The sequence below is a fragment of the Microcaecilia unicolor genome, chromosome 12, assembly GCF_901765095.1.
Source record: "Microcaecilia unicolor chromosome 12, aMicUni1.1, whole genome shotgun sequence".
Lineage (NCBI taxonomy): Eukaryota > Metazoa > Chordata > Amphibia > Gymnophiona > Siphonopidae > Microcaecilia > Microcaecilia unicolor.
Genome location: NC_044042.1, coordinates 16,711,108 through 16,737,005, shown reverse-complemented (window position 1 = coordinate 16,737,005; position 25,898 = coordinate 16,711,108).

Below are 25,898 nucleotides of genomic sequence, written 5' to 3'. Positions count from 1 at the left end.
CCCAGCCTCTCCCTGCTCGTCCCTGTCCATCCGCACCAGCTTGCTCCAGCCCGCCTGCTAGCTTGCAGCCACTGCCTCACCTGCCTGCCTGCTAACTTGTCAGCCATTGACTTACCTGCTCTCCAATCCATCTATCCCTCCAATTCCAAGCCTCCGGCTCTCCGCTCTATCTATCTACTTGTCACCTCAGTCTCTACACTTACACCTATTACACCGCAATCGCTACTTATGGCCCCTGTCCACATCCTCTTCCTTACCCTGTCCCTTCCTAATCTTTTTCCCCTCCCCTTACCGCTGTCCACCGCTGGAACTCATTGCCCACCTGTGTTCCCTCCCGACCTGCCCGCTACGGCAATACCCTATTCACCCCCATCCCTCATCACCTCACCATCTCTCTTGTCCCCCTCCTCCTTCCTAGCCCTTAATCTTCAACACCTCCTTCCTGCCATTAACCCTTCACCATTCCTCCTAAGTGCACCCCGTCTTCGTCGCCTTCGTCGCCCGACCTCCCCCACCCTCCTCCGCACTCTCCTGCTCCTCCTCCTGCTATCCGCGGGAGACATTAATCCTAATCCAGGCCCACCCTACTCCTATCCACGCAAACGATTCCGTGATGCCTCCAACCTCGTCTCTATTCCCCTCCTCCCCCTCTCTTCCCTCCCCTTCTCATGTGCCTTGTGGAATGCCCACTCGGTCTGCAACAAACTGCCCTTCACCCACGATATCTTCATCTCTCGTTCCCTTCATCTACTCACCCTAACCGAAACCTGGCTCTCCCCTGACGACTCTGCCTCAGTCGCGGCCCTTTGTCATGGAGGTTATCTCTTCTCCCACACTCCCCGCCCAGATGGCCGCGGTGGAGGCGTCGGGCTACTTCTCTCGCCCTCCTGTAGTTTCCAACCCCTCCTCCTGCCGCAGTCTCACTGCTTCTCGTCCTTTGAAGCTCACTCCATCCGACTATTCTACCCATTACCACTCAGAGTTGCTGTCATCTACCACCCCCCTGATAAGCCCCTCTCTTCATTCCTTAGTGACCGACGCTTGGCTCACCGTCTTTCTTGATCCCGCATCTCCATCCCTCCTTCTTGGTGATTTTAACATTCACGTTGACAACCCATCCAACTCCTATGCTTCTAAATTCCTCACTCTGATATCCTCCTTTAACCTCCGACTATCCTCTACCACCCCTACTCACCGTGATGGCCATTGTCTTGACCTCATTCTCTTCTCTTCCTGCTCACCTTCTAATTTCTGCACCTCAGTCCTTCCTATCTCACATCATCACCTAATCACCCTCACACTTCATCACCCTCCCCCTCAACCTCGCCCAACTATAACCACTGCCTTCCGGAATCTCCAAGCTGTCGACCCCCCTACCCTATCCTCTCACATCTCCAATCTCTTCCCGTCCATCTCGTCTTCTGAATCTGTCGACACGGCTGTCTCTACCTACAATGAAATTCTCTCCACTGCTCTGGATACCCTAGCACCATCTGTCTCTCGCCCCACTAAGCGCATTAATCCTCAGCCCTGGTTAACCCCTTGCATCCGTTACCTTCGCTCCTGCACCCCATCTGCTAAACGACTCTGGAGGAAATCTCGCACCCTGTCAGAATTCACCCATTACAAATTCATGCTATCCTCCTTCCAGTCCTCCCTATTCCTTGCCAAACAGGAATATTATTCTCAATTAACCAATTCTCTTGGCTCCAACCCTCGTCGCCTCTTCGCCACCCTCAACTCCCTACTTAAAGTGCCCTCCGCTCCCACCCCCCCTCACTCTCTCCTCAAACACTAGCTGACTACTTCCGCGATAAAGTGCAGAAGATAAACCTTGAATTCACTTCCAAGCCTTCTCCTCCCTGTGACTTCTTAATCCACTCCCTCAACCAACCTAACCTGTCCTCCTTCTCCTCCTTCCCTGAGATCACTGAAGAGGAAACGGCTCGCCTTCTTTCTTCCTCTAAGTGCACCACCTGTTCCTCTGATCCCATTCCCACCAATCTGCTTACCAACATCTCTCCTACAGTTAACTCCTCAATCTGTCACATCCTCAACCTCTCTCTCTCCACTGCTACTGTCCCTAACACCTTCAAGCATGCTGTAGTCACACCACTTCTCAAAAAACCATCACTTGACCCCACCTGTCCCTCCAATTACCGCCCCATCTCCCTCCTACCCTTCCTCTCCAAATTACTTGAACGCGCTGTCCACAGCCGCTGCCTTGATTTCCTCTCCTCTCAGGCCATCCTCAATCTGCTTCAATCCGGCTTTTGCCCACTACACTCAACAGAAACAGCACTCACCAAAGTCTGTAATGACCTGTTCCTTGCCAAATCCAAAGGTCACTATTCCATCCTTATCCTCCTCGACCTATCCGCCACCTTTGACACCGTCAATCATAATTTACTTCTTGACACACTGTCCTCATTTGGGTTCCAGGGCTCCGTCCTCTCCTGGTTCACCTCGTATCTTTCCCAACGCACCTTCAGAGTATTTTCTAATGGCTCTTCTTCCACCCCCGTCCCACTCTCTGTTGGGGTTCCTCAAGGATCTGTCCTTGGACCGCTTCTTTTCTCGATAAACACCTCTTCCCTGGGCTCGCTGATCTCATCACATGGTTTCCAGTACCATCTCTATGCCGATGACACCCAGCTCTACCTCTCCACTCCCGACATCACAGTCGAAACCCAGGCCAAAGTTTCGGCCTGCCTCTCAGATATCGCCGCCTGGATGTCCAACCGGCATCTGAAACTGAACATGGCAAAGACTGAGCTCCTTGTCTTTCCACCCAAACCCTCCTCTCCTCTTCCCCCACTTTCCGTCTCTGTTGACAACGCCATCATCCTCCCCGTCTCGTCAGCCCGCAATCTCGGAGTCATTTTCGACTCCTCCCTCTCCTTCTCTGCCCATATCCAGCAGACAGCTAAGACCTGTCGCTTCTTCCTCTATAATATTAGCAAATTCCGCCCATTCCTCTCTGTACAGACCACCCGAACCCTCGTCCACTCACTCGTTAACTCTCGTCTTGACTATTGCAACCTTCTCCTCGCTGGTCTCCCGCTTAGCCACCTATCCCCCCTTCAATCTGTCCAAAATTCCGCCACACGTCTTATCTACCGCGTGAACCGATACTCTCATATCACCCCTCTCCTCAAGTCGCTTCACTGGCTCCCGATCCGCTACCGTATACAGTTCAAGCTTCTCCTAATGACCTTCAAATGTACTCAATCTGCAGCCCCCCATTACCTCTCTTCCCTCCTCTCTCCCTATGTCCCCACCTGTAACCTCCGCTCTCAGGACAAATCACTCCTATCTGTACCCTTCTCCACCACCGCTAACTCCAGACTCCGCCCCTTCTGCCTCGCATCACCTTATGCCTGGAACAGACTCCCTGAGCCCATTCGCCATGCGCCCTCCCTGCCCATCTTCAAGTCCATACTCAAAGCCCATCTCTTCTCCCTTGCTTTTGGCGCCTAACCACCTTCCCCATTCATGATACCTACACTGACTACATAGCTTGTTACCTATAGATTGTAAGCTCTCTTGAGCAGGGACTTTCCTTCCCATGTTTTAACTTGTACAGCGCTGCGTAACCCTTGTAGCGCTATAGAAATGCTAAGTAGTAGTAGTAGTAGGATTGATTCGGGGAACGTTTTCAGGGTTGGTGGACAGACCTACTGGGACTATTGACCTGGAATCCGTTGCCACTATAGGCAACGCCTTTGGAATTTTGTGATACGCTAGCTTCCTGTTTGAACAATATATGCTGTTTTCTGTGTTTGTTTTTTTCTCACAGCTTACTGAGAACTATGCTGTGCTGCGGAAAGTTATGTGTGGCTGAAGATCTGTGGAACTTCTTTATATTGTAGTTCCTTTTTTTTAACGTTTTGTGTTAGTTGACATAACTAACAGTGAGTGGGTGGTGGTGGAATGGCCCCCCTGCATTACTCATCTTTGATCTTCTACCAATTTTTTGTTTTCTAATGTGATGCCTCTGAAGGGAACAGGTGTCCCGTTTTGGGCGGGGGACCTCCTTGAGCCTGTAGTTTTGTTTTATTTTTGGCGGATAGAGTGGGAAGAGGACCATTAAGTGACCTGCCCTTTTATTAAGGCTCTCTAAGAGGGAGGTGGGAGATGGGTTGGAAAAAGGGTTTGGGGATTTTGGGAGGGGAGGATGTTTGGGTTTGTCTAGGGAATATTGGAATTCAGGTATCCGTTGGTTTCTCTTTTGAGATGTTGGAGGGGTTAGTGCTGGGAGATGAGGAGGCGCGCGTTATACGAGGGGGCGGTGTTTGCGGGCTTGTTGACTGGGGGCTAAATGGGGATTCCGCTGCCTGGGGTGGGATCCTCCCGATAGATGGTTGTACTTGGATTGTGATTACGTCCTTCTTCGAGACTATTAAGTAATATCTATTAAATTATTTACTTGGATTGTAGGAGGCATCTCTTCCCCTATTAAGTGAAAAAAGATTCTTCACACCTTGCATAAAAAACATACACAGATTGCTTTTCTTCAAGAAACGCATCTTAGTGCTGAGGAACATAGGAAACTTCTTGCCTGGTGGGTGAGTGCCTATTCAGAAGCCCCTGCAGTAGCAAAGAAAGCTGGAGTAATTATACTTTTTCATAAATCATTACATGTTGAAACCCAGCAGGTGTTTGCCGATCCAGAGGGCCGGTTCTTTGTAGCTCATGTGATTGTTGATCGTCAGCTTTTGATTTTGTGCAATGTTTATTCTCTTAATGACTATAGGAAATCCTTTTATAAGCGCATATTGACGCAATTACATTGTTTCCCATCTCATCCTCGAATTGTGGGGGGTGATTTTAATTGTGTGGTGGAACCAGAGTGGGATAGATCTCTTAACCCCCATCGTCACATAGCAGACAAGACCAGAGGCGTGTTGTTACTGTATGAGGTTTTCGACATGGTTGATGTCTAGCGCTTGTTACATTCTACTGAACGTGAACACGTCAGACCTGTGAGTTCTTGTACCAAGTAGAGCGCTGCCGAGCCCGGTACTCGGCTCAGGTTCTGCTTGGCGGCCAGACAACACTGTGTTTCACCTGCACTGATCGCCGTTCCCCAGAGGTTGAGCCCCTAGGTACAGGCAGCCTGCAGGGTTTACGAGATGGAGCAGGAAGCGGGGTGATGAACATGACGGCCAGACAGGCAGCAGGCAAGAGAGTGATCCAGGTACAGGCAGAGTCAGTAGGCAGGCAGCAGACACGAGAGTAATCCAGGTACAGGCAAGGTCAGGAGGCATGCAGCAGACACAAGAGTAATCCAGGTACTGGCATAGTCAGTAGGCAGGCAGCAGACATGAGAGTAATTCAGGTACAGGCAAGGTCAGGAGGCAGTCAGCAGACACGAGAGTAATCCAGGTACAGGCAAGGTCAGGAGGCAGGCAGCAGACACAAGAGTAATCCAGGTACAGGCAGAGTCATTAGGCAGGCAGCAGACATGAGAGTAATCCAGGTACAGGCAAGGTCAGTAGGCAGGCAGCAGACACGAGTAATTCAGGTACAGGCAGAGTCAGTAGGTAGGCAGCAGACGAGAGTAATCCAGGTACAGGCAGAGTCAGTAGGCAGGCAGAAGACACTAGAGTAATCCAGGTACAGGCTAAGTCAGCAACGAAGAACAAAGTAGAGGAGAAGCACACTACTGAGCAAGTAACACCTACCAAAGTAGAAGCCGAAGCAAGGAGTCTAGGGAGAGCTCAGCTGATAAAGTGCTGGCATCAGACATCAGCAGGGAGAAGGGGCACAGCCATAGGATAAGAGCAGGGGAAGGAGGAACCGGAAGACCAACAGGAGAGAAGCCAGGCACAGGAACAGCAGACCCAGGTGGGTGGAAGTAAAGCAATCAAGGAGCCTGGAAGCCAGGCAGAGAAAGAGCAGAGCCAGGTGCATGGAGGCAAAGCAATCAAGGAACCTGCAGCCAGAGAAGAATTACACACACATGGCTCAGGGCTGTGCCAGTCAAGTGTGCGTGTCGACAGGACCTTGCGCAGTCCGAGGACGCCGTTGCGTTGAGGTAGGGGACATGACACTGCACTCATCTCTCTAGAGAACATATGACGCACTCTAGAATAGATTATTTGCTGGTGGATAGAACTATTTTTTTGGAGATTATGTTTAAATCATTTTTATTCAAGAAACATCATCAATAGTCATAACATAACTTTTGTTTACAAACTCTTTTACCCATTTACCAACATACATCCAACCTCACCCTATGTCTTACCAAACCCCCCCCACCCCTTTTTTCTTTTTTAACCCTCCTAAGGAATATGTATTACAGATTTAACAGATAATTTCCAACCACTGGAGTCAAAATGTTCCAAAAAGGTGTCCACATCTGCTGAAATTTCACTCCAATTTTGGAGTGGAAGTCCAAAATTCCCACTGTCAACATTCATACCCGCCACTGCTGGAACGATGGAGCCCTAGATGATAGCCACTCAGCCAATATAACCTGCTTACCAACAATAATAGATCGCAAAACAAATGATGTAAAACCACTCACTGTGGGGTGCCCCAGTACCGGTTGTCCAAATAAACTGGCGGACTGTAGGACCAACTTTGATGCCAAAATGTATTGACATATTTCACAATCTCTTTCCAAAAGTTCTCCATTTTCTCACATAACCAAAACATGTGTCCCAGAGTAGCACCATCTGCTCCACACTTCGGGCATTCCCACCCAGGGAGAGAGACCCATATAGAATGCTTTCCTAGGAGGTATGTGTAAACGAAGGACAAACTAATATTGCAAGTCCCAATGTATTGATTGATAGGTCACTCGTCTAATCGAGAGAACATGAGCTTTAAAGCGAAGTTTCTTACCTGAAGCAGGTGTTCTCCGAGGACAGCAGGCTGGATATTCTCACATGTGGGTGACATCACATTGGCCCCCAGAGAATTTTCAGCAAAAATCTGTAAAAGTCTCTTCTGGAGCGTTCCATCGCGGTTGGCATTCGTACTGCGCATTTGCGCACGTAGTTTCCCGCCCATCGCGCGGTCACGCTCCTCAGTTGAATCCAATAGATAGAAAGAAAGACAACTCCAAAGAGGAGGTGGGAGGGATTGTGAGAATATCCAGCCTGCTGTCCTCGGACAACACCTGCTTCAGGTAAGAAACTTCACTTTCTCTGAGGACAAGCAGGCTGATATTCCCACGTGTGGGGTATCCCTAGCCCCCAGGCTCACTCAAAACAATAACCATTGGTCAATTGGACCTTGAAACGGCGAGGACATAACAAAGATTGACCTGAAACGAGAAACAGCTAACTGAGAGTACAGCCTGGAACAGAATAAAAATGGGCCTAGGAGGGTTGGAGTTGGATTCTAAACCCCAAACAGATTCTGCAGCACCAATTGCCTAAACCGACTGTCATGTCGACCTGCTGAAGGCAGTAGTGAGATGTGAATGTGTGAACTGATGACCACGTCACAGCCTTGCAGATCCAGGGCTTTTTTTGAGGGGGTACTTGGGGGTACTGAGTACCGGCACCTTTTCCATTGTCTGCTAAAATTGACCCATGGACCCCAAGTTTTAATGAAAGAGCTCAGGCTCTACATACCAATTCAGTGTTGTGACTATTTTCCTTGGCTGTGCTCACCTCGCCTTCTGGTGGCCAGAACCGGTGGCTGCCATAGATTGTCTTCCTGTCTCCCTACACATTCCAGACTTTCATTCTAGTCTGGTCCAGATATTCTAGCCCTCCAGACTTGGTTGGAAGTTTGGCAGCTAGCCTCACCCTTAGCTGCCTTGAGATTCCTGCAGCTTGAGCCTCAGCTGCTGATTGCCTTTATTAGGCACCTGGCTCTTTCAGCAGGGCCTTTGCATTGCCAAGGGTCTCGAGGTAACCAGTGCAGTTGCACTCTTTGCCTTGTTCTGTGCTTATTTCTTGGTGCCTGTGTGTACTTTCAGCCTTGTCCTGTTCTGTGTTTAGTTCTTGGTGCCTGTGTGTACTTTTAGCCTTGTCCTGTTCTGTGTTTAGATCTTGGTGCCTGTGTGTACTTTAGCCTTTATGTTCTCTGTTTGTCTGCTAGGTTCAGCTTTCAGTCTAGCTTTATTGCTTGTATGTATGTCTTTCTTAGTGGCTGCTTGGCAGCTTTCAGTCATTGCCCTAGTTCTTGTCTGTGTAGCCTAGCTTTGTGTTCTGTCTAGTCTGGCTTGTTTGGTTCCCTGTTCACCTTGGGCTTCTGCCCTACCCTGGTTAGTCAAGCTTGTCTTAAAGCAACATTCTCACAAATGGTCAACTATGGTGTCACTCTTGCCGACAGATGATGTAAACGGCATATCCACTTCCAAACTGCCACAGCAGATTTCATAATCAATGAATATTTCAAAATATATGGAATAGGTTTCCCAGATGAGTGTAAATAATTGCTAAACTGAACCCCCATGGTGAGATTGAGTTCTAAGGTGGTGTCTGAGAAGTCTTGCGTACCTCTAAACCAGTCATTAACATGTCTCATACCACTGGCGACATTCAAGAACCTTATATTCAACAGCTCCAAGCCACCATATTCTACTGGTGTACACAGTGTTGCCATAGGAAGGCGGGCTTTCTTGCCACGCCAAAGAAAATCCTGAATCATAGTATTCAGTATTCTTTCATCCTCCCACTTCAAATATAAAGGTAAAATTTGGAAAACATATAACCATCTGGGGATAACTATCATGTTAAATAAAGCAATATGACCTAACAGTGAGAGAGGAAATGCAGCCCATGCATGCAAACTAGCTTTTGTCTCCTTTAGGAGCCGCTGAATATTTCAGCTCATATAGCGAAGATACTTACCTGTAGCAGGTATTCTCCAAGGACAGCAGGCTGATTGTTCTCACATGTGGGTCGGCGTCCACGGCGGCCCAGGAACAGAGATTTTTCCAGCAAAAATCAACAAACCTTTGTGACAGCTTCCAGAGCACGGGACAGTCGCACCGCGCATGCGTGGCCATCTTCCCGCCCGCACACGTCCGTTCCCGCCTCAGTTATATCAAAAAGCAAATAAAAAACAACAACTGTCATGTTCCTTGCTTGCGCAGCTATGGACATCGGAGATGGCGGCCATCTTGGATGTGGGCAACTCCAGGATAGGGCGGCCATCTTAGAGGTGGGTGTCTTAGGATGGGGCGGCCATCTTGGAGCTGGGCAGCCTCAGGAAGGAAGTCCATATTTGGGCTTGACGCCTCTGGTGGGGGCAGCCATCTTGAAGACAGATATGCAGGTTTGGGCCTAATTCCTGCCTATTTAAAGCCCTGCCTCCTGTCCTCCCATGCTTCGGCTTCTACTCTGTTTCCTGGGTAGTTGCAGTGCTTCTGGATCTACTGCTGTTTGCTGCCTGGTATTGACCTTTGCCTGTTCCTGGATCTGCTACTGTTTGCTGCCTGGTATTGACCTTTGCCTGTTCCTGGATCTGCTACTGTCTGCTGCCTGGTATTGACCATTGACTGTTCCTGGATCTGCTATTGTTCGCTGCCTGGTATTGACCTTTGCCTGTTCCTGGATCTGTTACTGTTCGCCGCCTGGTATTTACCTTTGCCTGTTCCTGGATCTGCTACTGCTTGCTGCCCGGTACTGACCTCTGTTGGCTCCTGGTCCTGCTTCTGGCCGTTGCTTGGCCGTGCCCCTTGGACTTTTTCTGGACTCAGTTCTCTCTGCTGTTTGCTTCCCGCACCTGGGGGCTCAACCCAGTGGTGTGCTGGAGCCGGCTCGCACCGGCTTGCAAGAGCCGCTTGTTAAATTTTGACAGCTCTTGCGAGCCGGTTGTTGTTTGGGGCGAGCTGGCTACATTGCATGAGGTAAGCATGGCAGGAGGGCACCATGCTTACCTCCCCTCCCGCTCCCATCCATGTCTAGCGATGTTCTTCGCCCCCACCCTCAACTGCCGCTCCCATCCGTCAGTTTCAATTACCTCCCTCGAAGTGCCGCCTTATTTAAAGCCCTGCTGCCCATCTCCAGCTGCCTTCCCTGCTTGCTTCTGAGGAGTTCGCACCCTTAGTCCCGCCTTCTGACGTCATTTCCTTTTTCCGCGAAGGCGGGACTAAGGGTGCAAACTCCTCAGAAGCAAGCAGGGAAGGCAGCTGGACACTGGCAGCAGGGCCTTAAATAATGCGGCGCTTCGAGGGAGGTAATTGAAACTGACGGATGGGAGCGGCAGGGGAGGGTGGGGGCGAAGGACATCGCTAGACATGGATGGGAGCGGGAGGGCAGGGGAGGGAGGAGAATTGCATGGCATGGATGGGCAGAGTGAGGCAGGGGAGAGAGTTGCTGGGCATGGATGGGCAAAGGGGGGCAGGGGAGAGAATTGCTGGGCATGGATGGGCAGAGGGGGGCAGGGGAGAGAATTGCTGGGCATGGATGGGTAGAGGGGGGCAAGGGAGAGAAGAGAATTGCTGGGCATGGATGGGTAGAGGAGGGCAGAGGGGAGAAGAGAGTTTCAGGACATGTATGGAGGGGAGGGCAAGAAAAATTCAGGACATGGATGGAGGGGAGGGAAGGGAGAGAGAAGAAATGCTAGACATGGAGGGAAGATAGAGGAAGGAGATTAGATGAGGGAAAAGGAAGTGAGGAGAGAAACTGCACATGGATGGAGAAAATAGGCAGAAGCTGGATCCACTGTACAGTCAAGTCTGCGGAGGACCAGAAATGAAGAAGAAAGGAGAAAAGAAAAGAAATAAATGGAAAGGAAGCCCTGGAAACGGAGTCAAGGGTACAGATAGAGAGCAGCAGAATCAGATACTGGGCCAGCATAATCAGAGAAACAAAGTCACCAGCCAACAAAGGTAGAAAAAAATAATTTTATTTTCATTATAGTGTTTGGAATATGTCCACTTTGAGAATCAGGTGAACGTTAGAAGTTTATATTTATTTATTTACTTATTTATGGCATTTTATCCCATATTAAACATGAATTAGATTGGAACCTGGGATCATTTAATTTTTTTTTCCTGGAGAGAGTAATACATTGCCAACCCCCCCCCCCCCCTGGCTATAGCCAGCTCTGCAATTTTGGGGGGGACGCAGAGGTGGGGGGGGGGGGGGGCGCAGTGGTGGATGAGGGGGCGCCAAGGTGGACCGGGGAGAGAGCCTGTTGTTAAAAATTTACCAGCACACCACTTGCTCAACCCCTAGGGAACGGAGGAGGACACAGGGGGAACTTGGGGTTGGCCGACAGCTCGGTGAGGAATCCTCCTCCATTGGGCACAAGAGCTCACACCTCCACTGGGCGAGCCTGACAACAACTCCAAAGGTGAGGTTGGCGGGTTGGTGAGAACAATCAGCCTGCTGTCCTCGGAGAATGCCTGCTACAGGTATGTATCTTCGCTTTCTCCGAGGACAAGCAGGCTGCTTGTTCTCACATGTGGGGTATACCTAGCCCCCAGGTTCACTCAAAACAACAAAGAAGGTCAAATGGGCCTCGCAACGGCGAGGACATAACAAAGATTGACCTAAGAAGAAACATCTAACTGAACAGAATAAAATGGGCCTAGGGGGGAGGAGTTGGATTCTAAACCGCAAACAGATTCTGCAGCACCGACTGCCCAAACCGACTGTCTCGTTGGGAATCCTGCTGAAGGCAGTAATGAGATGTGAATGTGTGGACTGATGACCACTTCGCAGCTTTGCAAATCTCTTCTATGGTGGCTGGCTTTAAGTGGACCTATACACAGGGGAGCAAATCTTAACACAGAATGCTATGTTCTAAACATTCAATACAAAATGCATTCTGATATATATCTCAAAGTTCTTAGTTTATTAATACACCACGTATATCAACACATTGTGCCTACAAACATTAAAAATCCATCTCTCACCTTTTCCCTGCACAAGCAAACCAATTCACCAGCATACAGTGGGGGAAATAAGTATTTGATCCCTTGCTGATTTTGTAAGTTTGCCCACTGACAAAGACATGAGCAGCCCATAATTGAAGGGTAGGTTATTGGTAACAGTGAGAGATAGCACATCACAAATTAAATCCGGAAAATCACATTGTGGAAAGTATATGAATTTATTTGCATTCTGCAGAGGGAAATAAGTATTTGATCCCCCACCAACCAGTAAGAGATCTGGCCCCTACAGACCAGGTAGATGCTCCAAATCAACTCGTTACCTGCATGACAGACAGCTGTCGGCAATGGTCACCTGTATGAAAGACACCTGTCCACAGACTCAGTGAATCAGTCAGACTCTAATCTCTACAAAATGGCCAAGAGCAAGGAGCTGTCTAAGGATGTCAGGGACAAGATCATACACCTGCACAAGGCTGGAATGGGCTACAAAACCATCAGTAAGACGCTGGGCGAGAAGGAGACAACTGTTGGTGCCATAGTAAGAAAATGGAAGAAGTACAAAATGACTGTCAATCGACAAAGATCTGGGGCTCCACGCAAAATCTCACCTCGTGGGGTATCCTTGATCATGAGGAAGGTTAGAAATCAGCCTACAACTACAAGGGGGGAACTTGTCAATGATCTCAAGGCAGCTGGGACCACTGTCACCACGAAAACCATTGGTAACACATTACGACATAACGGATTGCAATCCTGCAGTGCCCGCAAGGTCCCCCTGCTCCGGAAGGCACATGTGACGGCCCGTCTGAAGTTTGCCAGTGAACACCTGGATGATGCCGAGAGTGATTGGGAGAAGGTGCTGTGGTCAGATGAGACAAAAATTGAGCTCTTTGGCATGAACTCAACTCGCCGTGTTTGGAGGAAGAGAAATGCTGCCTATGACCCAAAGAACACCGTCCCCACTGTCAAGCATGGAGGTGGAAATGTTATGTTTTGGGGGTGTTTCTCTGCTAAGGGCACAGGACTACTTCACCGCATCAATGGGAGAATGGATGGGGCCATGTACCGTACAATTCTGAGTGACAACCTCCTTCCCTCCGCCAGGGCCTTAAAAATGGGTCGTGGCTGGGTCTTCCAGCACGACAATGACCCAAAACATACAGCCAAGGCAACAAAGGAGTGGCTCAGGAAGAAGCACATTAGGGTCATGGAGTGGCCTAGCCAGTCACCAGACCTTAATCCCATTGAAAACTTATGGAGGGAGCTGAAGCTGCGAGTTGCCAAGGGACAGCCCAGAACTCTTAATGATTTAGAGATGATCTGCAAAGAGGAGTGGACCAAAATTCCTCCTGACATGTGTGCAAACCTCATCATCAACTACAGAAGACGTCTGACCGCTGTGCTTGCCAACAAGGGTTTTGCCACCAAGTATTAGGTCTTGTTTGCCAGAGGGATTAAATACTTATTTCCCTCTGCAGAATGCAAATAAATTCATATACTTTCCACAATGTGATTTTCCGGATTTAATTTGTGATGTGCTATCTCTCACTGTTACCAATAACCTACCCTTCAATTATGGGCTGCTCATGTCTTTGTCAGTGGGCAAACTTACAAAATCAGCAAGGGATCAAATACTTATTTCCCCCACTGTATATGTACAAACATTTATAATCCCCTAGGCGGGAACATTATTAAATAAACACATATTTTGCTTTCATTAAGGATTAACCTTCTTTTTGTCCTCTCAGTTCTTTATTAAGATGTGTTTAGATATCACAACACATCCTCATATCATATATCCAAAGCTGTATATCAAAGCAAAATGATATCACTCCTCCACAGATTTAAACATTCGCAATCTGCTCACAGCTCACAGTTCAGTTCTTTTTAATCTTGCTGGGCTTTGTGTCTTGGTCAAGGGAGACAAACTGTGATTCCCAACCTCAGGTGCAGCAAACCATGAGCTTTAGTAACCACGTTCCTCAATGCGAGTCCGCATTTCGGTAATCCTTCATCAGGAGGAATTTATTTTTGAACCCTATAAGGCTCCTTCTCCAAGCGAGACATCCCAAGCACTGCCTCCTTAATGAAAGCAAAATATGTGTTTATTTAATAATAATGCTGGTGAATGAGTGTTGGTTTGTTTGTGCAGGAAAAAGGTGAGAGATGGATTTTTAATGTTTGTAAGCACAATGTGTTGATATATGTGGTGTATTAATAAACTAAGAACTTTGAGATATATATCAGAATGCATCTTATATTGAATGACTTTAACACTATGAGCCGTGACATGACCCTCAAGAGTCAGCCCAGCTTGGGCATAAGTGAAGGAAATGCAATCTGCTAGCCAATTAGAGATGGTGCGTTTCCCAACAGCAACTCCCCTTCTGTTGGGATCAAAAGAAACAAACATTTGGGCAGACTGTCTGAAGGGGCTTGTCCGCTCCACATAGAAGGCCAATGCTCTCTTGCAGTCCAATGTATGCAACTGACGTTCAGCAGGGTGGGTATGAGGACGGGGAAAGAATGTTGGCAAGACAATTGACTGGTTCAGATGGAACTCCGACACCACCTTCGGCAAGAACTTAGGGTGAGTGCAGAGGACTACTCTGTTATGATGAAATTTGAGATAAGGAGCATGCACTACCAAGGCTGGAAGCTCACTGACCCTACGAGCTGAAAAAACAGCCACCAAAAAAATGACCTTCCAGGTGAAATACTTCAGATGGCAGGAATTCAGTGGCTCAAAAGGAGGCTTCATCAGCTGGGTGAGAACGACATTGAGATCCCATGACACTGGTGGAGGTTTGACAGGGGGCTTTGACAAAATCAAACCTCTCATGAAGTGAACAACTAAAGGATGTCCAGAGATAGGCTTACCTTCTACACGATAATGAAAAGCACTAATTGCACTAAGATGAACTCTTATGGAGTTGGTCTTGAGACTAGACTCTTGACAAGTGTAGAAGGTATTCAAGCAGGGTCTGTGTAGGACAAGAGCGAGGATCTAGGGCCTTGCTGTCACACCAGACAACAAACCTCCTCTATTTAAAAGAGTAACACCTTTTCGTGGAATCTTTCCTGAAAGAAAGCAAGACTCGGGAGACACCCTCAGAGAGATCCAAGGATGTGAGAGCCAGAGACCGAAGGCTGTGATGCAGAAGCGCCCCCTAGTTCAGAGTAATGAGGGTTGGAAAACACTCCAATCTCCACGGTTCTTCGGAGGACAACTCCAGAAGAAGGGGGAACCAAATCTGACGCGGCCAAAAAGGCGCAATCAGAATCATGGTTCCGCTGTCTTTCTTGAGTTTCAACAAAGTCTTGTATGGGAAGATATGCATACAGAAGGCCCTTCCCCCAATGAAGGAGAAAGGCATCTGACGCTAGTCTGTCATGGGCCTGAAGTCTGGAACAGAACTGAGGGACCTTGTGATTGAACTGAGTGGCAAAAAGATCCACCAAGGGGGTGCCCCACACTTGGAAGATCTTGCGTACCACGCCCAAGTTGAGCGACCACTCGTGAGGTTGCATCTTGCTCAACCTGTCGGTCAGACTGTTGTTTACGCCTGCCAGATACGTGGCTTGAAGAAGCATGCCGTAATGGCGGGCCCAAAGCCACATCTGGGCGGCTTCCCGACACAGGGGGCGAGATCCGGTGCCCCCCTGCTTGTTGATGTAGTACATGGCAACCTGGTTGTCTGTCTGAATTTGGATAATTTGATTGGACAGCCGGTCTCTGAAAGCCTTTAGTGCGTTCCAGACCGCTCGTAACTCCAGGAGATTGATATGAAAACCTGTTTCCTGGAGGGATCAACTTCCTTGAGTGTGAAGCCCATTGACATGAGCTCCCCACCCCAGGAGAGACGCATCCGTAGTCAGCACCTTTTGCGGCTGAGGAATTTGAAAGGGACGTCCCAGGGTCAAATTGGAGCAAATTGTCCACCAATGTAGGGAGTTGAGAAAAACTGTGGACAGTTGGATCACGTCCTCTAGATTCCATGCAGCTTGAAACCACTGGGAAGCTAGGGTACATTGAGCTGATCTCATGTGAAGATAAGCCATGGGAGTCACATGAACTGTGGAGGTCATGTGGCCAAGCAATCTCAACATCTGCCGAGCTGTGATCTGCTGAGACGCTCGTACCCAGGAAACAAGGGACAGAAGGTTGTCTGTCCTCGCCTCAGGGAGGTAGGCATGAGCAGTCTGGGAGTCCAGCAGAGCTCCTATAAATTCGAGTCTTTGTACTGGAAGAAGATGGGACTTTGGATAATTTATCACAAACCCTAGTAGTTGCAGGAGTTGAATAGTCATCTGCATGGACTGCAGAGCTCCTGCCTTCAAGGTGTTCTTCACCAGCCAATCGTCGAGATAAGGGAACACATGCACTCCCAGCCTGCGTAGAGACACCACCACGACTGCCAGGCATTTTGTGACCACCCTGGGCGCGGAGGCGAGACCAAAGGGTAGCACACAGTACTGAAAATGCTGTGTTCCCAGACGGAATCGAAGATACTGTCTGTGAGCTGGCAGTATCGGGATGTGAGTATAAGCATCCTTTAAGTCCAGAGAGCATAGCCAATCGTTTTTCTGAATCATGGAAAGAAGGGTGCCCAGGGAAACCATCCTGAACTTTTCTCGGACCAGATATTTGTTCAGGGCCCTTAGGTCTAGGATGGGACGCATCCCTCCTGTTTTCTTTTCCACAAGGAAGTACCTGGAATAGAATCCCAGCCCTTCCTGCCCCGGTGGCACGGGCTCGACCGCATTGGTGCTGAGAAGGGCGGAGAGTTCCTCTGCAAGTACCTGCTTGTGCTGGAAGCTGAAGGACTGAGCTCCCGGTGGGCAATTTGGAGGTTTGGAGATCAAATTGAGGGATTATCCTAGCCAGACTATTTGGAGAACCCACCAGTCGGAGGTTACAAGAGGCCACCTTTGGTGAAAAAACTTTAACCTCCCCCCGACCGGCAGATCGTCCGGCACGGACACTTTTATGTCGGCTATGCTCGCCTGGAGCCAGTCAAAAGCCCGTCCCTTGCTTTTGCTTGGGAGCTGCAGGGGCCTGTTGAGGCGCACGCTGTTGATGTGAACAAGCGCGCTGGAGCTTAGCCTGAGCAGGCTGGCGGGCAGGTGGATTGTACCTACGCTTATTATAAGCATAGGGAGCATTCCTCCTTCCCCCATAAAAACGACTACCTGTTGAGTTAAATGCTGAAGGCGTCCGGTGGAAGAATTTGTCGAATGCGGTGTCTCGCTGGTGGCGCTGGTCTACCACCTGTTCGACCAGCTCAACAAAAATGTTATCCCCCCGGCAAGGAACATCCGCAATCCGCTGCTGGACTCTATTCTCCAGGTCAGAGGCACGCAGCAATGAGAGTCTGCGCATTACTATAGCTTGAGCAGCGGCCCTGGATGCAACATCAAAAGTGTCGTAAACACCCCTGGACAGGAATTTGCGACACGCCTTCAGCTGCCTGACCACCTCCTGAAAAGGCTTGGCCTGCTCCAACGGGAGCTTATCGTCCAAGTCCGTCAGCTGCCTCACATTGTTCTGCAAGTGGATACTCGTGTACAGCTGGTAGGACTGAATCTTGGACATAAGCATAGCAGAATGGTAGGCCTTCCTCTCAAAAGAGTCCAGAGTCCTAGACTCCAGCCCCGGGGGCGCCGAGGCGTAATCCCTAGTACTCATGACTTTCCTAAGAGCCAGATCCACAACTCCAGAGTCATGAGGCAACTGGGTATTCATCAACTCCGGGTCCCCGTGGATCCGATACAGGAGCTCATTCTTTTTGGGAATAGTGGGATTACTTAATGGTTTCGTCCAGTTCACCATCAATGTCTGCTTCAGGACGACTCCTTAGGTGGCGAAGGATAGTCCAGGACCTCGAACATCTCAGCCCTGGGCTCATCCTCGGTAACCATTGGGAAGGGAATGGCCGTAGACATTTCCCGGACAAATGACGAGAAAGACAGACGCTCAGGGGGAGAAAGCTTTCTCTCTGGCGAAGGAGTGGGATCACAAGGAAGACCACAAGACTCCACATCAGAGAAATATCTGGGGTCTTCCTCTGCCTCCCACGAGGCCTCATCTTCGGTATCGGACACCAGTTCTCGAACTTCGGTCACAAGCCGAGCCCGTCTCGACATCCGTAAAATCCGCCCCTTTCTTTCCGAGCACTCTACCAAAACCCTCATCCACACCCTTGTCACCTCTCGTTTAGACTACTGCAATCTGCTTCTTGCCGGCCTCCCACTTAGTCACTTCTCTCCTCTCCAATCGGTTCAAAACTCTGCTGCCCGTCTCGTCTTCCGCCAGGGTCGCTTTACTCATACTACCCCTCTCCTCAAGTCGCTTCACTGGCTCCCTATCCGTTTTCGTATCCTGTTCAAACTTCTTCTACTAACCTATAAATGTACTCACTCTGCTGCTCCCCAGTATCTCTCCACACTCGTCCTTCCCTACCCCCCTTCCCGTGCACTCCGCTCCATGGATAAATCCTTCTTATCTGTTCTCTTCTCCACTACTGCCAACTCCAGACTTCGCGCCTTCTGTCTCGCTGCACCCTACGCCTGGAATAAACTTCCTGAGCCCCTACGTCTTGGCCCATCCTTGGCCACCTTTAAATCTAGACTGAAAGCCCACCTCTTTAACATTGCTTTTGACTCGTAACCACTTGTAACCACTCGCCTCCACCTACCCTCCTCTCCTCCCTCCAGTACATTAATTGATTTGATTTGCTTACTTTATTTTTTGTCTATTAGATTGTAAGCTCTTTGAGCAGGGACTGTCTTTCTTCTATGTTTGTGCAGCGCTGCATACGCCTTGTAGCGCTATAGAAATGCTAAATAGTAGTAGTAGTAGTAGTAGTAACTAAGTCCTCTATGGCGATGTCGAGAAGAAGACTCCCTCGCCGCCGGCGACGAAGCTCCAGCGTCGCAGTCCTCACCACGGGCGGGGAGCCAACCGCCGCATCTCTCGACGGTACCGATGGTGCAAGCACCGGCGGCACCGGAACAGATGGTCGCAGCAGTCCTTCCAGAATCCCTGGAAGTATGGCTCGGAGGCGCTTGTCAAGAGTGTCTGTCGAGCAAGGCTGTGGGGCCGGTACAGGCGACGAGGTCAGAATCTGCCTGGGGCGTGGAGGTGGTACCGGGCTGTCCGGAGAAAAGCGCATCAATACCTCCTGTATGGAGGGTGTGGTCCTCCCAGCATCGACACTTTCCGGGTGCCGATTCCCTCGACGTCCCGGAGCTCTCGGTACTGTGACGGGAAGGTGACCAATGATGGTGCTTCTTCGCCTTCGCTCGTACGCCACCAGTACCGACGAGGACGTGGAATCTACACGTCTCCTCGGGGCCAGGTCCGAAGGAGGTCGGTCCTGGGGAACCTGTACCGCAGGAGCCCTCGAGGCAGGTGGAGACCCACACGATGGCTCACTGCCACCAGCGTGGGATCTCTGGACAGCCATCACCTGCACTCCGGACGTCGATGCACCCTCCGATGCCGACATCGATACCGTCGATGACCTCGGTACCACTGGCTCTGTCGACATCAAAGGACCGGACTGGGCTCCAAACAACCGGTTCCAATGAGCCGATCTCGCCGCCTGGGTCCTCTTTTTTAACTGAAGACACAACGTGCAGGCGTTGGGACGATGACCAGCTCCCAAACACTGAAGACACGAGAAGTGCCTATCAGTGAGCGAGATTGTCCGGTTGCACCGCGTTCACTTCTTGAAGCCGCTGGCAGGCTTCGAGGACATGGGCGGAAAAATCGCGCCGGCGAGGTCAAAATTCATGATGGTGCCGAAAAGAAAGACACCAAAACAGGGAAAACCCCATACGGACAGCCAAAATGGCCACTCATGACAAAGAAAGGAAACTTACGGGCAAAACCAAAGAAATAAAAGTAAAGAAACTTTTTTTTTTAATGGAAAATATGAGCGAACTTGTTAGAAACACGCCGAAACTCGGCGAAAACGCTGCGAGGGCCTCTCTGAGGCACAGAACTACTGAAAAACAGCCGTCCTGAGCTGTGGAAAAAAAGAGACTGAGGAGCATGCTCGCGCTATGGGCGGGAAGATGGTAGCGCATGCGCGGTTCGCGCATGTGCACGCAAGGGCTAGCAAACTTTGTTTCTAGGAAGATCTTCCGATCTGGGGCTGCCATCGGACGTCACCCAATCGTGAGAACAAGCAGCCTGCTTCTCCTCGGAGAATGCAGAGTATCGCGAACAGTTTGTTAGCTACCGAAACATCACTGAATGAACTCAAACACCAGAGAACAAAGAAATCTGCTGATTATCAATATCATTTGTATAAATATGGAGATAAAAGTGGGAGATTGCTGGCACGATTGGCGAGGTCGTCAGCCACTTCTTCAGCTATTCTGGCCTTGCAGGGGGTCGGCGATCGTACGATTCATGATATTCCAGGGATTACTGAAATTTTTAGGGATTTTTATAGAGACCTGAGGGGGGCTTAGGTCCGGATATTTATCTGTCTAGTCTTGAGTTACCAACCACTGTGCAGGCCCAATTGGATTTTCTTAACCCATTAGTGCCCAAGGTTCCCATTAATAAGCTCCCATATGGGAACATTGGGCACTAATGGGTTAATCAGCCTATTGAAGAGGAAGAAATACACTGGGCCATAAAACATAGCGCACGGTTTAAGACACCTGGACAGGATAGGTATAGAGCCAAATTCTATAAACTTTTGGTACCGGATATTGTACCTCCCATTACGGCTATGTTTAATGAATTCCTTGGCATTAAACTTCTGGCGGATTCCTTGAATTTACCTTGTATTATAGTTCTTCCTAAACCTAGAAGGGACACCACCCTGCCTGCATCCTATAGGTTTATTTTCCTTCTCTGCTACGAGGCTAAATTATTGGCTTCGATTTTGGCTAATAGGCTGGCAAGGGTGCTGCCTTCCATTATCACTTCTCCTCAGGTAGGCTTTGTGCAGGACAGGCATGTGGTTAAAAATATTAGACAGATTTTTGCATCTTTGGCAGCCACGTGGACACGACATTAGAATATCATCTCTGAAACACTTAAAAGATTTGCCAAATCCCACTGCAAACTAGACATATGCCCAAACAACCTCATGAAATCAGCTCCTCAACAATTCATAATAGACCTAACGAACCACGTAAACTTCATGCTACAAAACAGACTTTTCCCTAAAGAAAAAGGAAAAATTTTACTCACCCCAATACCCAAAGATACAAAGGAAAGCGCAAGCGAAATAACCAATTACAGACCAGTAGCATCCATACCACTAATAACCAAAATAACCGAAGGAATGGTAACTAAACAACTCACAAACTATCTAAACAAACACTCAATACTGCATGATGCCCAATCAGGATTCCGGTCGAATCACAGCACAGAAACAGTATTAATTACCCTTATGACTAAATTTAAACAAATGATTGCAACCGGCAACAATATACTCCTCTTACAATTTGATATGTCAAGTGCCTTCGACATGGTTGACCACGAAATCCTATTACACATACTTGAATATTTTGGCATTGGAGGAAATGTCCTAAACTGGTTCAAGGGGTTCCTAACCCAGCGGTCATATCAAGTCACATCGAATTCAACCACGTCTGCTGCATGGACACCTGAATGTGGAGTACCACAAGGATCACCCCTCTCACCAACCATTTTCAACCTAATGATGATCCCCTTGGCAAAACTCCTATCAAACCATAACCTCAACCCACATATATATGCCGATGATGTAACAATATACATCCCTTTCAAACAAGACATTAAAGAAATCTTCAATGAAATCAACCAAAGTCTACACATCATGAATACCTGGGCAGATGCATTTCGTTTGAAACTAAATGCAGAAAAAACTCAATGCCTGATACTCACTTCCCAGTACAACACGAATGAATTCACCACTATAAACACACCAAAACTAAACCTTCCAATCTCAGAAACGTTAAAAATCCTTGGAGTCACTATCGACCGCCACCTAACACTCGAAACTCATGCAAACAACACAACCAAAAAGATGTTCTACTGCATGTGGATGAAAAGAATAAGACCATTCTTCCCAAGATCCGTCTTTCGCAGCCTAGTGCAATCCCTCTTACTCAGCCATCTGGACTACTGCAACTCATTATACGCAGGTTGCAAAGAGCAAATACTGAGGAAACTTCAAACAGCCCAGAATACAGCAGCCAGACTCATCTTCGGAAACCCAAAATATGAAAGTGCAAAACCCTTACAAGAGAAGCTATACTGGCTCCCACTCAAGGAACGCATTAATTTTAAAGTATGCACATTAGTCCACAAAATCATTCACGGTGAAGCCCCAGCCTACATGTCTGATTTAATAGACTTACCCCCCAGAAACGCTAAAAGATCATCCCGAACTTTCCTCAACCTCCACTTCCCTAATTGCAAGGGCTTGAAATACAAGGCGCTGCACGCGTCAACCTTTTCTTACATGAGCACGCAGTTCTGGAATACACTGCCGCGCAACCTAAAAACGATCTACGAGCAAGCCACCTTCCGCAAACTATTGAAGACCCATCTTTTTGAGAAAATTTACGGAATGAACCAAAACACATAAAGCCCACACTCACTGTTCAGTAATGCATCAATACAGCCACTTCTGAATTCTCATCCCCCGTAATCTCACCACACTCAAACCTTTACTCACAGAAAATGTATACCAAATGTTTTCCTGTTATTATATATTGCCCCTGTTTGTTTCCGTTATTTCCTTCCAATGTTCCAGTGCTCTTTTCCATTATTATATTCCTTAACGATACTTTGACTTTGTCTCACATAACTCATCACAATGTAATCCATAACCGAGTTGTAACAAATTGTATTTCCATGATTCATAATGTATTGTAAGTCACACTGAGCCCGCAAAAAGGTGGGAAAATGTGGGATACAAATGCAATAAATAAATAAATAAATAAATACACTTCTTATTAGTTTTGATGCAGAAAAAGCTTTTGACAGAGTTGCATGGCTTTTCGTTTAAAGTCCTTGAGAGATATGGCATCCAAGTTAGATTTTTTGATGCAGTATGTGCATTATATCATGATCCAAAAGCAGCTTTGTTGGTTAATGGTTTTCTTTCAGCGCCTTTTTCACTGGGTAAAGGGCCGAGACAGGGCTGCCCACTGTCCCCATTGTTGTTTGTTTTGACTATTGATCCCTTGATACGGGCGATATTAAATAACCCTGAAATTCGAGGGGTGCGGGTGGGCATGGAAATATTTAAATATCGGCTTTCACGGATGACATTTTAGTGCATATCGTATCTTCCTGGACGTCTCTCCCCACCTTGCTGGAAAGTTTTCAGGAATATGAGGAATTTTCAGGCTTTCGGTTGAACATGGATAAATCTAAAGTGTTATCGACTACATCCGAGATTCAAAGGAACTGGAGGGGTGCTTTGCTTTCCACTATCTTGGGTTGATGGCCACTTTACATACTTGGGCATTCAGCTGCCAGCTGATGGGAAAATTAGGTTCTTACCGTGATAATTTTTTTTCCTTTAGTCATAGCAGATGAAGCCATTACGTATGGGTTGTGTCCATCAACCAGCAGGGGGAGATAGAGAGCACTCAACTTTTCACAGTGCCTCATGGCCAGCTAGCTCCACTGCCTCTTCAGTATTTGAAGCTTCCAAAGCAGTATGGCAAACCGCAATGGGAATAACATGAACTTTCCTCACAGCGAACGATGGCCCCTTAACAAGGGCATAAACTCAAAAAAGGAAGGAATGAACTCATCCTCCTGGAGGGAATAAACTCGTCCTCCACTTTGTATAAACGGAGGGAATACTTGCATCCTCCTGGAGGAAATAAACTCATCCTCCCAAAACATGAACTGGAGGGAATGAACTCATCCTCCTATAACTGTAACAAGAATCCTGAAGACTGTTTTCCGACTCCCCAAGGAAGGAATATAACTTCAGGAAAAAAGAACAGCACCTAAAATCAGAATCACTGCAGTACAGACAATCATACAGGGAGGGCTCATGGCTTCATCTGCTATGACTAAAGGAAAGAAAATTATCATGGTAAGAACCTAATTTTCCCTTCCTTGTCATCAAGCATATGAAGCCACTACGTATGGGATGTAACAAAGCAATCCCTAAATAGGGTGGGAACAAGCCACACCACGCGCTAGCACCTGTGCTCCAAAACGCGCATCCCTCCTGGCAGCCACATCCAGCCTGTAATGTCAGGCGAAAGATAGTTTAGAAGCCCATGTTGCAGCACTGCAAATCTCATGAAGAGATAGTGCTCCAGTTTCTGCACAGGAAGAGGAAATCGCTCTTGTGGAATGTGCCTTAAAGGCTTCAGGCGGAGTCCGGCCAGACAGCAGATATGCTGAAAAGATAGCTTCTTTGAGCCAACGGGCAATAGTGGCTTTAGACACTGAAGACCCTCTGCGAGGACCTGCAAACAGCACAAAAAGATGATCAGAGGTCCTGAAAGAATTTGTAATTCGCAGATACTGCAACAGAGTCCTGCGCACATCCAAAAGGTGCAACTGCCCAAATGAATCTGGAAACTCCTCCTCAACAAAGGAGGGAAGAAAAACAGGCTGGTTTAGGTGAAACGCTGAAACCGCCTTAGGCATGAAGGAAGGCACGGTCCGAACCGTGACCCCTGACTCTGAGAATTGCAAAAAAGGGTCTCTACAGGACAGCGCCTGAAGCTCTGACACCCGTCTCGCCGAGGTAATGGCCACTAAAAAGACGACCTTCAGTGTCAAATCTTTCTCTGAAGCACGCCGAAGCGGTTCAAAGGGAGCCCCTTGAAGGGCCTTCAATACTAAATCCACGTCCCAAGCTGGACAAGATGCCCGCACGGAGGACGGAGCCGAAGCACCCATCTAAGAAACCGTGTCACATCTGGATGAGCAGCTAAGGACACGCCTTCAACCTTGCCACGCAGGGAGGCCAATGCTGCCACTTGCACCCGCAGGGAATTATAGGCCAAGCCTTTGTGTACACCATCCTGCAAAAAGTCCAGAATCGGCAAGACAGGAGCCCACAATGGAGAAAGCACTCTTGAAACACACCAGACTTCAAATTGGCGCCAAATCCTGTCATAAGCCACGGAAGTGGAGCGCTTACGGGCCTGCAGGAGAGTGGAAATTACCTTATTTGAGTAGCCTTTATCTCTCAATTACGCCCTCTCAATCGCCATGCCATAAGACCAAAGCGGCAGGCGTCCTCCATGGCCACCGGACCCTGTGACAACAGGTGCGGAACCAGAGGTAACAGCATCTGTCGGAGGTCCGCATACCAAGGCCTCCTGGGCCAATCCGGGGCGATGAGCACCACTTCTCCTGGATGCAGCCGAATCCGCAGGAGCACTCGCCCTATCAAGGGCCATGGAGGGAAGACATACAACAAGCCCAGGGGCCAGGGTTCAGCCAAGGCATCCAACCCGGCAGAGCGAGGATCCCTCCCATCTGCTGAAGAAGCACGGGGCTTTGGCATTGGAACTGGTCGCCATAAGATCCATCACTGGCTTGCCCCATTTGGCACATATCTGCAGGAATACATCGTCTGCTAGTTCCCACTCCGCTGGATCGATCTGATGCCTGCTTAGATAGTCGGCTTGCACGTTGCTCTGACCTGCAATGTGAGCTGCTGACAGGGACTGTAGATGCAGCTCGGCCCAGTGGCAAATTTGTTCGGGCCTGCGCAGCTAGAGATCTGCACTGAGTGCCGCCTTGTCGATTTATGTAGGCCACTGCTGTCGTTTTGTCCGACATCACTCGGACAGCCAATCCTTCCAGGGTCACTTGAAAGGCCAGAAGAGCCAGAAACACCGCTTTCAACTCCAGGCGGTTGATAGACCACTCCGATTCGTTGGGCATCCACAGACCCTGGGCATGCTTCCCCTGGCAATGTGCGCCCCAGCCCTTCAGGCTGGCATCTGTCAACACTAGGCACCAATCGGGGAGCGCCAGCGGCATTCCCTGCCGCAACATGCTGTCCGAGAGCCACCACTCCATACTGAGGCGGGCCGCAGGGAGCCAAGAAAGTCTGCACTGATAATCCTGAGATACTGGAGA